Source organism: Pelodiscus sinensis, chromosome 5 (assembly GCF_052426305.1).
Source record: "Pelodiscus sinensis isolate ZL-2025 chromosome 5, ASM5242630v1, whole genome shotgun sequence".
NCBI lineage: Eukaryota > Metazoa > Chordata > Testudines > Trionychidae > Pelodiscus > Pelodiscus sinensis.
The window spans coordinates 81,292,230-81,309,752 of NC_143056.1; the positions used below are offsets into that span (position 1 = coordinate 81,292,230).

The window sequence follows — 17,523 nt, forward strand, 5'->3', positions numbered from 1 at the left end:
CCTTACCCTGTTGGATTTTTGGTTTCTTTTTTTTATATCTTCAGACCCCCTCTCCTCCCAAAAAAGTCAGTAAAGCTGTGAATACAAATCGGTAATAAAGGGTTCAAAGAGCCTTTTCCAGAGCTTGTGTCCCAAGTCAGGGCTGGGAAATTGCAATTTGTCCCATTTCAGGGGCTGAGGAGCTGAACTTATTATCCTTAAAATATATAAATATAATTTATATGTTTCTGTAGCATCTGTTGCATCCAAAGTGGTTTCTCACTGCTCAGGTACAGGACAGGTCTGGCCATGGTGCTCTCATTTTGCACAGTTGACTGGGTTACTGGGCAAGCCACGGTTCACTTGTTTTGCCCACATCCATAGAGCCTTTATGTATTATAGAGCCATGATGTCTTCTTCAGATGTTGGAAGAAAGGGGCTGAGAGAATCCTTATTTGTTCCTATATATGTGTATGAGAGCCACTCTATCACTGAAATGTAGCCTCTTCTGGGGTGGAAGATAGCAGATAGACTCACACAGCTGATGATGGCATACCAGTAAAAGGGGATATTTTGGCCGCGGGCAGCTAGTTCCTACAGCATATTAGCCATCAGAGACTCTTTTGCTGGCAGTTAATGTACCAGTCAGATATGGAATTATGTTAGTGCCTTGTAAATACTCCATGTGTAGGAGTTTATCATGAAAAATGTTTTGACAAATTTTATTATTTTCAAACACTTCCGTGTGTCAGCAGAAAATTAAAGTGAAAATACAGGCAGTCCCTGGGTTACGTACAAGATAGGGACTGTAGGTTTGTTCTTAAGTTGAATCTGTATGTAAGTCGGAACTGGCGTCCAGATTCAGCCGCTGCTGAAACTGACCGCCAGTTCTGACTTACATACAGGTTCAACTTAAGAACCCCAAGCTCCCCAAGTCAGCTGCTGCTGAAACTGACCAGCGGCTGATTCCAGGAAGCCTGGGGCAGAGCAACTCTGCCTCGGCTTCCTGTAATCAGCGCTGGTCAGTTTCAGCAGCGGCTGACTTGGGGACGCCTGGGGCAGAGCAGCTGGGGTGCTGCTGGGTTGCTCCAGTAGCACCGCTCCTCGCTCCTTGGCGCTACTGGACCAACCCAGCAGCACCCCAGCTGCTCTGCCCCAGGCGTCCTGATTCAGCCACTGCTGAAACTGACCAGCAGCGGCTGAATCAGGACCTGGGGAAGAGCAGCTGGAGTGCTGCCGGGTTGGTCCAGTAGTGCCCAGAGCGGCGCTGCAGGACCAATCGGCAGCGCCCCAGCTGCTCTGCCCCAGGTCCACAACAAAAGCCTGGTCTGCTGGGGGGGGCACACTAGCTGCGTCCCCCCCCCCAGCAGACCAGGGACACGGGGAGCAGAGCCGAAGCGGCAGCGGGGTGCCTCTGGCAAAGTCTCAGAGGCGAGGGACTCGGCTGCTGCTGCGGCTTCAGTCCCGGTGCCTGTGGTCTGCTGGGGACAGTCCCCAGCAGACCACAGGCACCGGGAGCAAAGCCGCAGCAGCAGCGGGTTCCCGCGCTTCTGAGGCTTTGCTCTGGCAAAGCCTCAGAATCCCGGGAACCCGCCGCTGCTGGGGCTTCAGTCCCGGTGCCCCTGGTCTGCTGGAGACGGTCTCCAGCAGACCAGGGGCACCGGGAGCAGCTTACGAACGGGGCTTTCTCGCCCCGGAGCTCGCAGGCAGCAATCCGCCACCTCGATCTCCGGGGCGAGAAAGCCCCGTTCGTAAGTGCAGATCCGACATAAATCGGATCCGCGTAAGTCAGGGACTGCCTGTAGATGTTACTGCAATGGTGATATTGTCTGTGTGGTTTCCCTATTTATCCCTTTCTGGATACAGTTGATACACTAAAGTCCACTGGAATCTTCAACAGAAACAAAAGAAAGATATAATTCCTGGAGAATAGGAATAAAGAGAACATTGTCCTGGTTCATGTCCTGCAGGCTAGACTATAATATCCTATAAAACCTCGATTGTCACAGTTCAGGAGCAAGTGTCAACAGGGAGTCTCGAAGAAGATGTATCAGGCAAGAGAGAGATGATGCATGAACCAGTCTTTCATTCAACGTGTATTTATCAAATTAGAGTACAAAATCCAATACAAATCAGAGATGTATGTGCATGCACATGTGTCCAAGCCCAAGGCAGCTTATTCCTCTTCAGTTTTGTCATTCATTTATGAACCTTGATATTCCACAGTCCTGAGTGGACTCTGTGTGTGGTATAGCAGGAGAAGGAATATAAGGTTGCCTTCTGTCCTCTGGCAGGGTAGCATATTTTCTCCACTACTGCATATGCATTGATTTGATTTATAGCTTGGTCTCTATATGTCTCTCTCTTTCATTATTTTCCATGGATTTCAATACAGTATTTGTAAGCCCAGCAGAGAGTCAGAAAACACAAATTCCATACTTTCTCAGCTCTGTATAAAGTGAAATCTTTTGTTTTCCACCTCCCTTTAACTGCCTCTGTTCAAATTATTAAGTTGTGTTTGACTGCAACATATGTGACCCTCTGCTGGTGCTTTAAGATCTCCCTTATCCTCTAAAGTGACAAAACACTAGAAAGATTATTACAGAGAATGCTAGGCATTTTCAGTCTCTAATTACTAGTATACTAGATAAAACTTTTCTTGTCACCTTTCAAAATTATTCACAGGTAGCTAGAACTCCATATTGGATCAAAGCAAGGATCTATCTTGTCAGGAATACTGTCTATCAGGGAGGCCAATATCAGGCAAGAGAAGAAGGTTCAAGAAACATGATAGTGGACAAGAATGGAATAACATGTCCATAAGGGTGAAACAAAAAACAGTACTGTGTAGCACTTTAAAGACTAACAAGATGGTTTATTAGATGATGAGCTTTCGTGGGCCAGACCCACTTCCTCAGATCAAATGTGGAAGAAAATTGTCACAACCATATTGTCACAACCGTCTTCCACTATTTGATCTGAGGAAGTGGGTCTGGCCCACGAAAGTTCATCACCTAATAAACCATCTTGTTAGTCTTTAAAGTGCTACACAGTCCTGTTTTTTGTTTCAAATGCACCAGACTAACACAGCTACATTTCTACCACTATGTCCATAAGGGAAATTTCTTCCTAGTCTCCATTTTGCATGCTTTCATGCAGGGAGTTCACCAGGGCTATAGTTTGTGCTGCACCCTGTATTTTGGAACTCCAGTCTTGACTGGGGTCACTAGGTTCTGCTGCCTATGATAACTACTTATATGGCTCTCATTGCCACATAGTATCTGCACACTTCACAGTCTTTCATGTATTTGTCCTGGCATCTTCCCTGTGAGGTGGGGAAGTGCTGTTCTCTCCAGATGCAGACAGGAGGCACAGAGAGGTTATGTGATTAGCCCACATTCACACAGGAAATATGTGGTAGAACAGGGAATTGAACCATGGTTTCCTGTCCCAGACTAGCATGCTAATCTCTGGGTCATCCCTCCTTTTTGACATCAATATTACATACTACTAGTATGTAAGATTTGAAGATCTTTCCAGCCATAACTCTTCACACAAAGTACAGTCAGCCTTCTAGAACTTGTTGCCAGGTGATGTTGTGAAGGCAAAAACTACAATTGTTTTTTGTATCCATTTAGATATGGAGAATGATTTCATCAATGGCTGTTGGCCTGCTCAGGTGGTCAGAAATTCAACCTCATTATCTGGTTTCCTATGCATCTCATTTTCAGAAGTGGTGACTAGACAACAGGGAATGGATCACTAGATAATTTCCCTGTTCTGCTTATTCCCTCTGGGTATGTCTACACTACCCCGCTAGTGCGAACTAGCGGGGTAATGTATGCATACCGAACGTGCAAATGAAGCCCGGGATTTGAATTTCCCGGGCTTTATTTGCATAAGCCGGCCGGCGCCATTTTTAAATGCCGGCTTGTTCGAACCCCGTGCCGCGCGGCTACACGCGGCACGGGCTAGATAGTTCGGACTAGCAAGCCATTCCGAACTATCTGTACGCCTCTTTCCACGAGGCGTACAGATAGTTCAGAATGGCTTGCTAGTCCGAACTATCTAGCCCGTGCCGCGTGTAGCCGCGCGGCACGGGGTTCGAACAAGCCGGCATTTAAAAATGGCGCCGGCCGGCTTATGCAAATAAAGCCCGGGAAATTCAAATCCCGGGCTTCATTTGCACGTTCGGTATGCATACATTACCCCGCTAGTTCGCACTAGCGGGGTAGTGTAGACATACCCTCTGAAGCATCTGGCATGGTCATTGTCTGAAGACAGGATATTGGACTTGCCGGACCTTTGATCTGACTCAGTAAGGCTGTGCTTATGGTCTAAGAGGAACCATCTGAAATTTAAACAAGAGGATGTGTTGCAAGTTTATTCCCAATTATGCAGCATACCTTCCCTAGCATTTTGAGATTGTTGGGATTAGTAACACTGTCTTATTTCAAGTGAGCCTGTGATCTCAACTGATCAAATAAAAGTTTCAAGAGAGAGAAATCAGAGGCTGGTAGGGACAGTGACTGTGGAGTTGTTTGGTGCTGTTTTTAAGTACCACTTGTTCAGAATAAAACAATGGAACAAGTTTATGATACTTGTAGGTTGAGTTGGTGACCAATTCAGCAAAGATTGTGTAAGTGGCAAGAAGTGAGAGCTGGATCTGTCTACATCTATTGGGGCAGTTTGATTTCCTCTGAGATTACTTGTTCTCCTGATAGGGAGGTTAAAATGGTTAACCAGTTAAATCACAGCACTTAACCGATTAACTGTTTTAACCTAGATCCCAAGGCCCAGCCCCACCACAGTTTCTCTGGCTCCATGTGGGCAACTGGCAAGTACCGTTTAACAGGTAAGCATATTGGTAAACCTCATGCTTCCCAGTTACCATCCCTGTCTCTTGATGTGTGCACTGAAATTCAGCACATTGCAGGGGCCTAGTCTATTTTAAGAGGTGCTTTTGCTTTGGGCTGGCCTTGTGCACAGAGGTGAATATTGCCCATAGTAATAGTAAATACCTTTGACAGTATTGTTCTACCTTTCCATAACCCAAGCTTCTTAGTGCTAGAGGAGGCCAACCAAATGCTCTCATCAAATCTAGTCTCATACGATACCATCAAATTCTGTGGTACCAGAGTACTGTTTCTGCTGTCCTAATGTGTGAAAGTAAGGTCAGCTGCCTTTCTTGTTCCACAGAGAAGAACCAGTCGTTGTTTGGAATATGTTTGGGGGTTAGTACAGAAGGGAGACCGACCATTTAAAATTTTTCTGACTAATGTAAATTTCCATCTTTATGCCTTTTAATTCTCTCAAGACCATAGAAATGCCCCAAGCTACAACTAATTAAACTCTTGACACATTTCTGGGTTCTCTCTATGCCTTGAGGTAGTGTCAGTTTTGAAATCCTGCCAAGCAAAACTAGCCCACCTGCTTCTTTTCCAGATGTCTGTAGCCACCCAATTCTGGCAAGCTCCATTCTTGGAGTGGAAATGAGCTTGGAGCTGATTGGGCTCCTTCTTGTTTCATGCATTCCCAGCATCTGTCTAAATCCATAATCTGGCCTCCCCAGAATTTTTATCATCATAGGATGAATTATGTCCTGTGGACTGAAATGGGACTTTGGCACCAAAAAGAATTTCACCTTTAATGAGCAGAAAGAGAAACCTCCATGCCTTTCTTTGCCAATCTGGGTTAGTTTAAATCATAGCTCTGGGGCTTGGGATGGGAATCTGCAGCCAGCCTCTGCTCCAATTAGGACTCATGCTATTGCAGAAGGCTAGCATTCCAGAGTTAGGAGCCCAATATTCTTATTGATTACTTGCTGAATCATCATTGTAGCAGGGTTTGTTTGTTTTCTCTCTTCTCCTTCCTCTAGATGTAATGAATTATTTGGGCATTTGAACTGCTTATCCCTGCCTGGATAATTCAAATTACCAGCTTTTAACTACCAATAATACTCCACACACATTTATTCCTGTCTTTCTGTTTATATACCATACTCATCAAACAGCCAGTAGGTGCATTTACGATAAATAACAATAAAGACATCAAGATGAAAAAGTAGCTAATGCAATCCATCCAACCACCCCTTTCTAGACCCAGCCAAACTGCCTTAAACAAGCCCTTTACAAAAAAATGTTGGGTAAACAGTTATGCCTTAATGCATGTTCTGAAGTTTGCCTTGCTCAAGGTGTATAAGCGAATCCTTCCTTATTTGTGTCAGTCTGCAAATATTTATTGCTGGGTGCAGAGCCAACAAGGTCTAGTCCCAGCAAAGCCAGTGGAACTGTCCCTGGTAATATTTAAAGAAACAAGCCCTCCCAAGTCCTTTGGGAAAAGGACTCTATATTTAACTCTATATTTCCAGGGTAACGCATATTGTCAGCATAACAGCATAAAATATCAAAAGTGTAGGACTGGGAAAGACTTCAGTAGGTCATTTAATCCAGTCCTCTGCACTCAAGGCAGGACCATTCCTGGTAGGTGAATAAACCACCATTAATAACAAACTTGAGTTATATGGACTAAGGTGGTAGGGATGGAGTTGAGACTTGGAACATCCTGTCTAATCCAGAGATCGACAAATCAAGTCTAACTGATGGATAATGTTTTACATCTTCTCAGAGTTGTAGAAACTGCACATTAGATTTGCTAGAGAACAAAGAGAAGAAGCATGTCCCAGTGGTTAGAGCATGTGGGGAGGCGTACCTCCAGGATCCAGTTGTCGGGGTACAACCCCCCCTCAAATCCCATCTCCGATGGTGAAAGGCTCACCCTCCTGCCCTCTACGTTAGGGTCCTAGATGGCGGATTCGCCGCTTGGGAGCGTAGTGTGCGCTTCTGCCACGGCCACACCCTCGATGCCTCCCAGTGGTTCTCAGCCGGGGGAGGGAGTAGGGGGGCCCGGGCCCGCCCTCACTCACGGGCCCCAGCCCAGGGCCCTAAGAGCAGGTCTGGCTGGACCTACTCAGCCGGCGGGGGAATCTAACCCCCGAAACCCTCCGGCTCGCCGGGCCAACTCCAGCCCCTGCCCTGGGCTGCTTCCTACTCCCAACCCGCCGCAGCAACCGCTGCTGTGGCACTTGCGCCTGCCTCTGCCTCTGACCCTGACTCTGGGCCTCTCTTTCCCCCTTCCCCCCCCCCCGCGGCTTCCCACCATCCTTTTAAACTACCCGCCGCCCTCCTACGTCATCCCCCCACACTGCTCCTCCCCCTCGGTGCGTCCCCAGCGCCTCCTCCCTGACGTCATTCCGTCGGACATCAGGGCTACCACCGCGCCCGACGGTGCCCTGCCTGGCGGCAGCCGTGCAAGCCACACAGACCCGCCGCTTCTCCCCTTCAGCGCCGAGCAGCACAAGCGCCACCGCCGGCTCCGTGCGGGGCGGGTTCACCTCGGCGGGGCAGAGGCGTTCCGCCCCGTCACAGAGCACTATACTGTTAAGAGACTTGGATTCAGTTCCTTATCATGCTGCAAGCTTCCAGAGTGAGTCTGGGCTAGGGATGTAAAATTTTAAAAAAACAACCCTACTACTAACGGTGTAACCAATTGAAATTCAATCGGTTACATAGTTAAATGCTCCATGGGCTGCTAGCCCTATGGGCTCCCAGTATCCTCTGGGAATTTAACTGATAACAGTAATCAATAAGCTAATGTTTTTCAGTTAATGGGTGAAGCTCTTTCATCTCTCCTAGGGATATGTCACTTAGTTTCTCTCTGCCTCAGTTCCCCCATCTGTAAAATGGGGAAATAGCACTTACCAACCTCCCCAGAAGCACAGAAAGTGTGAGGCTCTCTGCAATTGCTCCAACAGGAGTTGGGTAAGTACCTAAGACCGACTGAAGAGAATTTCACTCCAACCATCATTAGCTGGCTTAGTGCAGGCCATAGAAAAGCATCATGTTTATATTCAAATATATATTCATCTATAAATGTCCAGTATTATCCAAAGAACACTTCAATGGTAATGGTCACAAAAACATTTTCATGCACTCGCTGCTTTCACAAACAACCTTTGACTGCAGAAATTACTAGTTCTGCAGCAATTTAATGTTTGTCATAAATGTAATTTTTGTAAAAAGAAAAAGGTGACTGAAAATACATTTTGTTCTACCATCCTAATAACGTAAAATGAGAGCCCAAAGTGACTTCCTTCCAAAGAAATGTGTGTCTTTGTTCCTTGGTTAAATGGGATTGAAACCTTTTGATGTTGCTATGGTCCAGGTCCAGAAGCTGAATAGGATGAAAGTAGATGGGTTGATGTGATTTATGACACACATGAAGGTTGCTTTTGGAAAGTTGAAGTAATGGAAGAAAGGAGCTGGTATTTCTTCTGGATGGGGCCACAGGATAAAGGGGAGAACAGCAAATGAATTTGTTGTTGAAGTTGCGTGCATCAAAGCTGAGTCGACTGAGAAATGGTCTACCCTAACCTACATTTGTTGTCTATCGTTATTAAATGTTGTATGGCATCATATAGGAAAGACATCAGGATATTTCTCAAACCTAAAGTTTTATGAATTTGATGAAAACTGAGACTTTTCCATTTCACAATCTTTGGATGAAACTCATATGGCCTAAGTTGGATATAAGTGATACATAAACTTGTGATAGCCTTCTGCACTGGGGTGAATTTGTCATTCTTACTGAGCAAACCCAGGAAGACACAGAAAGTGGAGAGATGCTGAGCTCACTGGTGGATTTTGCTGGTGTCTGTGCATGCCGGTTAGAGAGAATGGATAGGAATAGCATCCTTGTGTGGATGTGTGATTAGTATCCTTTTTCAACAATTCCTCCTGACTTACCAGGGGAAGACAGGATTAAATTGAAGAGATGATGCCAAGTTGCTGCCTTTGTACACCTACAGCTCTCATAAGATTGCAAAGGGCTTTAAACAATGTTAATTCCCTGAAATGGCTGAGGATGTGAATGTTCAGAGTTGTTCTGTAATAACTTCAGTGAGGGTTGTGCAACTTCAGTGAGGGTTGTGCAGCTAACACCGCTGCAGTGTGGTTTGAAAATGTTAGGCTAAGATAAAGGGTTTGAATTGAATAAAGCCAGCTGGACCTCAGTGCCAAAATCTGTGATTCACAGGTTTTATTTTAGAGATTGGCCAAGCTTGAGTTTCCTTAAAACTGAAAGGCTTTTTTCCTCTGAAAAGGGTATTCATTGATTTGCTATGCTATGGTTTAGCTCTTTCCAAACCTCTAAAATCATTGTAACTAATTGGGTTAGTGTCAGCATTTATCATACTTACCTCAGTTAGTCTAGACCTATAGATCTTTCCAGAACTGTTTGCTAAATTGCTTGGCATGTCTTACCTTATCTGGCCCTGTTAAATTATTACCCCACATTTGACAAATCTAATCTCTGCCTTTTCTGCTGCAGAGAGAGACCGGCATCCTCAGAGGCTTTAACTACTTGTTATACTGCAAGCCCGAGGACATCTTACAAACTTTTCAGGAAGACGCTAACAGCTATTGAGGATTTAAAGGATTCAGGTTCAGTGGAGGTGGAAACTGGGTTTTATTGTCGGGATGGTTTACTCAATTTAATTAAGTTTTATCAACTAGCAAAACGTCCATCTGCTGCTAACCTCTGCATTCCACCGTGAAAACAAAACAAAATAGAAAACTTTGCTAAAGTTTACAAGTTAAATACCTGATATCTGGCGGGGGGTGTGTGTGTGTGTGTGTGTGTGTGTGTGTGTGTGTGTTTGTGAAATGAACATGGTATCTGTTAAATTTTGTGTATTGAATGCATCATGCTGCGGTGACTTGCTCGTGACCCTTTCCCTTGAGCATATAAAATCTCTGTTGCTTTTCTGGTTATTTCCTGACAGCATGATTGAACGGCACTTTATTGGAAAACATTTATAACATTGTTCCTGAATGACACTTTGGGGAGGGCCTGATTCTCCATTCACTTACACCATGTAAATGAGGAGCAATCTCTCTCTCTCCTCACCCCCCTCCCGGGTATGTCTACAGTAGCCCCCACTTCGATGTAGGGAGGCTAAGGAAGGCGACTGAAATTGCAAATGAAGCCCGGAATTTAAATATTCCGCGCTTCATTAGCATGTTCCCTGCCGGTCGCCATTTCAGAAATTGACTAGCCCAAAGTAACTGCCTGTGTCTATAGGTGGCAGTGAAACAGGATTCCGAATTAAAGCCCTAACTCAAATTAGCTGGTATTCTCCTGGAATGAGGTTTACCAGCTAATTCGAGTTAGGGCTTTAATTCGGAATCCCGTTTCACTGCTGCGTGTAGACACGGGCAGTTACTTCAGGCTAGTCAATTTCTAAAATGGCGACCAGCCGGGAACATGCTAATGAGGCACGGGATATTTAAATCCCGCGCTTCATTTGCAATTTCGGTTGCCCTCATTAGCCTCCCTAGATCGAACTATGGGGCTATTTGTAGGAGAAGAGTCAAGCCAGGGAACCCTTGTTTTACGTGTCCTATACCAGCTTAAAAGTCGTCATTTATTAGGAAACCATGTCAGTTTTCCCCTCTCTCATTAAACTATTTTCAGTTTTATTTATTTTCTGGTCTTCCCTCTCCTTTGCTATCAGGATTTCAGTGGATTCACATTCTCACTCTGGAACTCATGTTAGCTACAATCAGGGGAGTTGGATTTTTCCCCCTGTGTGTGCATAATTTTACATTATTTTTGCATAATATAAATTCTGATGCAGAATATCCCCTTTCACCTCCCCTATTTTCAATGTACTGTGTGGCTTAGCTGAGCAGGAGACTTCTCTGCTGCTACAGAAAAAACGGGAGCTTTTCCTCTGCTCACTTTTTTGTTGTGGGAAATGTGACTGGTTCCCCCTGAGTGCTGCTTGGAACTGGGGCACCACTGAGTTCTCTAACCCACCAGCTTGGGGCTCCTTCTCACATTGTACTGCTGTTGCAAGCTGCAAAGCCCTCCAGCCTGCACTTTCAGCAGCTTTCATACAAGGAGGGACACATCCAGCTACAGTTACATGCAGGCTCTCTCCCAACTACCAGCTTCCCAGCCTAGGGCCCCAGAGCAGGACAGTCCTTTTAACATCCCTGCCCCCCCTTATGCTAAAGCTATAGAAGGCAGGAAGTGGCATCCTCTGGTATTCCTAGCTTCCCACACAACAAGACTCCTAAAAACAGCTAAGGAACAAAGACTGAACTGGGAGAACTGCTGGACCCAGACTGGAACTTCTAGCCTGAAACACGTGAGCCTTCTAAGACTTTTCTGGGAGTCTGCAGAGGGCGGGGGGAGGAGGGAACAGCTCTGTGGGAGCTGGTTCCCCATGGGCACCAGTTCCCCCCCCCTTTTGCTACCTCTAATACAGAGGTAACAAGGCATGAGGAGGGGTGCTGCATGTAACCGTTAGGATTAACCAATGAGCCCAGGTTTATCAGTTAATCATATAAACGACTACATACTAACATCCCTAGCTTACAAAGAGCTCTTCTTCAGATATGAGACAAGAAGAGCACTATCTAAGTTTGAAAGCTTGTTTCTTTCACCATGAGCAGTTCTTCACCTACCTTATCTCTAATATCTTCAGCCTAACATGGCGATAACAAGAGTTTAAAATAACTACCAGACACTGTGCTGTGAAAACAAACGAGACTTTAATGATCAGCTGTTGAAACCTAATCATGAACCCTCTGTGTCTGAATGTGAAGTAGCTGAAATAAATGCAGGTGTATTCTTTTCAATGTACTGCTGTCAGTTTTATGCAGAACCAGGAACAAGACAAAAGCCACTCTGCAGGATGCTGGTGACAAGAACAAGTTGTACGAAGCCAGCTGAAGGCGACATTTCACCAGACATCCAACTTGTGTCACTCAGCACTGTCCCCACACAGTTGAAAGAGAAGAAAGGAGTTGGTGTATTTGATTCATTAGGGGGACTAGCTGCTTTGAGGATTCATTGATTGTGAAGAGCCAGATGTACTTGTGTGCACCTTAGGCACTTCATTTTCATGGCTGGAAAGCAACAGAAAGCAGACACCTCTCTAACAGACGTTCCCTTAGGGAAATGGAGTCTTATTTAGACCTTGCTTTCAAGGGAGCGAGAGCAAAAGGCTGGAGGCCTGGAGGAATATGGTATCTTATTGCAGTTTGAACTTATGGAATACCAGATTCTTTAGTTATTTCAGCTGGGAAAAATGCATTAAAAAGCAGGATCTATGCTTAAAACATTGTGTGTGTAATATTTCCTAAGGCAAATGAATGACATACTCTTTGTTCCTCTCAGCCCATCCAAGAATGGGCACTGATGTGCTGTAAAGGGAATTACCTCCACCCCGCTGTACTGGAAGGACAATTTAAACTGAACTAGGCCTCAGGAATTGGAAAGGGGTGAAATGGGGAGACCTCTCTTTTGTCCCAGAGAAGCAAAGCATGTAGGGAAACAGTTAACATTTCTAAGGCCAGGTCCAGTGGCGGAATTGGGGCAAGGTGAGCGGGGCGGCTGCCTCAGGCCCCGCGCTTGCGCCGTGTCAAAGGGGGGGGGCCGCAAAATTCTGCTGCCCGTGGCCCCGCGGTGCTGCCTGGGGCCCCGCGGCACTCTCATCCGCCCCTGGCCAGGTCTGTACTATACCTGGAAGGTCAGCATAAGGAACACAACCCCAGCTACATAAATAATGTAGCTAGAGTTGATGTATCTTAAAGCTGGGCTTGGCACCATCTCTACAGCTAATTTGCTTATTCCTCACTAATCAAGGAGTACTGGCGCTGATTGCCAGAAGATTGATCTCTGGTGCAGTCAGTATAGGCATGCCCTTATATTAGAAGTAACGTCAAACTGGATTAACTAGTCCAGACCCAGGAGGAGGATGAGAGGGCCCATGAAAGAAAGAAGGGCCAAACCAGAACGAGAAGCAGAATCTGCTAATCATACATTGGGCAGAATCCCTGCTAATCTTTCTCTAGCTGCATATTATAAAGGTTAATAACCTGCAAAAATGCTGCCTGGGGAATTAAATGCCACGCAGAGGGGGTTATCACATTTTGAAAAGTATTTGAGTGTGACCACGACATGATAAATTCATTAGATGCCTTTTCAGATCTGCACTGAGTTGTACAGAAGGACTGGTCACCTCAGTCAAGGGGCGGTGGAGGAGCTTGGTTTTGATGTTTTAAATACCAAGCAGAAGCTCGGCATTGCTAATGAAAGGAGCACACACATTTTCATTATTCATTTTTCTGTCTGAGACACCAGAAGGGAGTTGGCAAATTGAAGGAGACAGAGGGGTGAGAAATAAATTATTAGCATCTTCAAATACTGACTGCAGATTAATATGGAGAAAAATGCTGGTGGCTGTTAAATCTCCTGTGTATTTCTCAGATGCATTTTTTTAACTCAGTTTGTTCTTTGAACTGACTTCCAACCAGTTAACTTTTTTTGGCATTTTAAAAGGTTTTTGAATTGAGCAGAAATCTAATCCGAGCCAGAGGAGCTGACTGACCAAGCAAATAGCCTTAGCTGACATTCTGGCAAATGCTCCACACAAATGATCTTCTGATTTTTTCCTCCACTAACAGGCCTCCAAAGTCATTGTTTCACACTCATTGGTTTCCCACTACCACTGAGAGAGTTCATCATGTGCTTACAGCATGGATAGCCTCTTCTGATCAACACTGCAGTAAAAGTCTTTTCTTGGGGAGAACACAGTGTGCTGTTTCATTCTGCAATGACCAGATTTCTTAGGCAAAATGCAGGACTATGTAGCACTTTAAAGACTAACAAGATGGTTTATTAGATGATGAGCTTTCGTGGGCCAGACCCACTTCCTCAGATCAAATAGTGGAAGAAAATAGTCACAACCATGTATACCAAAGGATACAATTAAAAAAATGAACACATATGAAAAGGACAAATCACATTTTAGAACAGAAGGGGGATGCGGGGGGGGGGGGGAGGGAGGAAGGATTTCTTAGAGTTTGCAATGTTCACATTTTATTTCTGTGTTATACAATAAGAGTAAGAGAGAAACATCAAAAAGCACTCAGAACAGAATGCAACAGGCTTTCTGAGTTGACCCACTGCTCGGTTGATGATTAGAGGTGGCGGCAAGTCTGAAAGAGTTGCGTTTGATTTGCTTTGGGGTGGGAAATATCCAAGGAGAACTCTAGCTGTGATAGCACAGTACTGTACTAAAGGAGTGTTCCGCTTTGGTTCTAAGGAACACTGTACTGCTGGAGGTATATCTCTTGTAGGATAGGGAGGGGCAACCTAGGCTAGTGCGTAGGCCATATGAGTGGCCCCCCTCCTTTTCAGTGGCTCTCACGATTGTTGAAACCAAGATGGTCTGCTGGGATAGGGTAGTTTTGCATACCTGGAATTTGCAGGGTGTGCTGATTGAACTGTACCAGCACTTTGATTGGATGCAGAGGGAGCACATGGTTCCCCCAGTATTGTGTGCAATCAGCATGCACCCCACTTCATGTACCCTTGCCTTAAGTGCATGTCACTTTTGTAATACCAGTGGGGGGGGGGAACCCTACATGGATGAAAGCCAGCAGAATCGGGCAACTCTGTGCATGGGCAACAGTAAACAAAAGGTTGCCCACCACTGTTGTAGGAGATACAAAATCATTTGTGGATACTAGAGATCCCTTGACATGTGTTGCAGCTGTAAGTGCATTAGGTGTGGTATCCTCGGTAATTATATTAAGCCTGCCTACATTCCTCTTGTTTGCATGGTATTGCTGTGTGATGTTAAATAGCTTCCATTTCCACCCCAGTCCTAGAGCAGGTACATTTTGTAGAGTATTTACAGCGTGAGAGCCTGAAATTGAGGAGCACAATCCTTGTTCATGTGCATACTTCTATTTCCTTCCATGGGATTACATGGGTCAGTAAAGGCTACATGAACGGGTTACGTCAGTAAGGGATCAAGCTTCAAATAGGTGGTAAATGTAAACTTTACAGTATTTAGCAAGTAAATTATTTGTTATATTTCAAGAAAAAAGGTGCATTGTTGCCTTTTTGATTAATCCATTGCTAGGTGGCCTCTTGACATCAGCATCCATAAGTCAGCACCTTCAGGGACCATTTAAAAATGAGAAATAAAGCCAGTTCAGTGAGAAAATATACTGAAACGCAGCTAAGGATGGTGTCGGTTTAGACATTGATTTACTGGTAGTATAAAGAGGACTTTTATTTCCTTGGTGATTTTTGCCTCTAAAATAAGCAAAATGTGATGCATTGACTTAATATCCTGGTGGCAATAGGAAGCAGCAAACTATTGGAAAGAAAAGGGTTTTAGATATGTGGCAGATGTATGACTTCGTTGTTGGAACAGAGGTTTAACAGCCAAAACCCCTGAATGCCTAATACCTGACAATGTTTTCCAACTCTGTTATAGGCTACGTTATACCCGCCCCAGGCCTTAGTTTTCCTGATTGTGAAATGGGGATACGGTGGGCCAGTCTCATAGGGCAGTGTTATGTAGGGAAGATTAAATTTTGAAGGAAAAAAAGTCTGTGCACGTGCTGAATATTATGATTTGTTTTGTTTTGTGACAAGTGGTAGTTGGGGACATGCCTGAAAGTGCTCTCCTTTTGGGCAAAGCGAGAGCATTCTGGAAGATGCCACACTAGCTGACCTGGGTGCCTTCTTGAAGTGTTCTGGGGGTAGTTTCCATCCAGTTGATGGAGGATGTACAAAGCAGCTAGATTGGAGGTCTAGTGTGAGAGGAGCCAGTAAAGGAACACAAAGGAGTTAAAATAAGAGAACTGGAGAAGTCTGGCTGGTGGTAACAGGCAAACAGAGAAATTGCAAGGCTGTGTATTGGTAAGTCTTTTAATCATGTCTGAAACCTTAGGAAATCACCTAGATGTCACTGCGAGAAGCTCTCATTTCTCTAAAACTATTTGTCTGCTTAAATAAATCCCCAAAGGAGGTGCTTAGTGTCTGGGGTCACCTTTGATCGGTGACCCGAACAGGAGGAGAGAAGGTCACAGGAAAGCATGTTGTAAGGGTATGACTGAGTATGAGATGTAACATGATTGCTCTTAACTAGCGAGGCCATCTGAGCCACTGCCAAACCATTGGGTTCTGCATTCAGCCTGCAATATATTTGAAGCCACTTTCCCGTCCTATTCAATTAACTTCTCTCTGTCTCAATTCCAAAGGCATTAGTCCTATTTGCATGCTTCATTATACCACACTGATGTTTTGGTGTGGGGTGTAATCTACCTCTTCTGCAGCATTTACTGTCAAATGAATCTTGTGCAGGTTAGAAAAGGGTACCCTGCATGAGTGGGGAGGAAAAACGAATAGAGGAAAGAGTCACTAAGTGCTAAGACGTCCTGTCTACTAGCATTCTAGTTATCATGTAACATCCAAAAGCAAGTTCCTAGATGGGTCATGTGCCAGGTCTTATGTAGATATCGCTGCTATCAGACTCTGCTTTTAAAATACTTGTGTTATACTGCAAGGAAGTTTTACTTAACTCTTGTGATCTTTCAAATTCCCTAGCAGTGGAGCTCATGGGAAGGTATAGAGATAAGACATTGCAGTGATGGGGTAAAACAAGCATGGGATATATTTTCCAACTGGCAGATTCTCCTATTAATGAAGGCACCTATTATGTTATAAGAACCATTGCTGCTAGCTTAAGTTAGAATGGGAGTGCTGACTTTTCCTGAAGGTCGTCTTATCATAAAACAAGACTGATTAGCAGACTTGACTGGTTCTCACCCAACCACTGTCAGCCGACGGTCAGGGCAGTGTGTGTGTGTATGCTTCTGAGAAAAGGTTTAACGTCCGTGTCTTTACTGCTAGGACCGGGGTCCCGTCGCAGAGGGTGGCCAGCAGGCCAACAGACGCCCCGTTATATAGAAAGAGCTTATTACACCTTAGATTTTAACTGCTAGAACACAGGGGTTCCTTCGCAGCGGGCAGCCTGGGAAAGGCTGGAAAGGTGCCCTAACGGATCTTGTCACCTGGGAGTGACACAGATCCAAACGCCCAAGCTCTCCCTATGTCTGTCCTTTTTATGACCGGCTAAAGTTTTTTTAAATTGTGCTTGGTTCTGTTACAGCAACTGAAGGAGTCAGGTTAAAGCTTAAACAGTTACAGGTTTATTAAAAGACTTATAAAAGCATATGGTTACAATGGCTATTGCTCTATTTCTTAAATGCTAACAAATACAGATTTTAAAAATGGTTACAAAGAAAATAAAGATAGAAAATAGAAATAATGGTACCAAGTGACAGCTTAATCTTTAAAGAGCTCTAAGTCTATGTATATATATACTTAAACAAAGGACCACATCTAGGTACAATTTTTACCCCTTTCTGTGCCTCTCGACTCTAGCGTGTCAGGCCAGGGCCGGTCTCTCAATTCCTAGGAAAGACTAATACGAGGTGGGCGTCCCTTTGGAACCTCGGGAGATCAAACACCAAACCCGACCAGCAGATAGATGGTAGATTGACACTCAAAGAGAATGCGCTGCTGGACCTATCTTTATACCCCTGGGGGCTCGTATTCTCTTTCTTATCTAAGATGCCGAATTCTACTGGTCCGTTTTGTGGCGCCAGTTCT

The 17,523-nt window shown here is 44.8% G+C and overlaps 1 protein-coding gene across 10 annotated transcripts in view; it reads left to right on the plus strand.

Moving 5' to 3' along the window:
• The window catches only part of TSPAN18 (tetraspanin 18), a 202,953-nt gene that overhangs the window by 57,298 nt on the left and 128,132 nt on the right, over positions 1-17,523 (plus strand). Inside the window, exon 3 of one of the 10 annotated variants that reach the window (XM_075927536.2) lies at positions 4,766-4,834. The exons of the other annotated variants lie outside the window; for them this stretch is intronic. The gene's annotated coding sequence lies outside the window, so the exon portion shown is untranslated. The remainder of the gene's footprint in view (positions 1-4,765; positions 4,835-17,523) is intronic. 10 annotated transcript variants of the gene reach the window in all.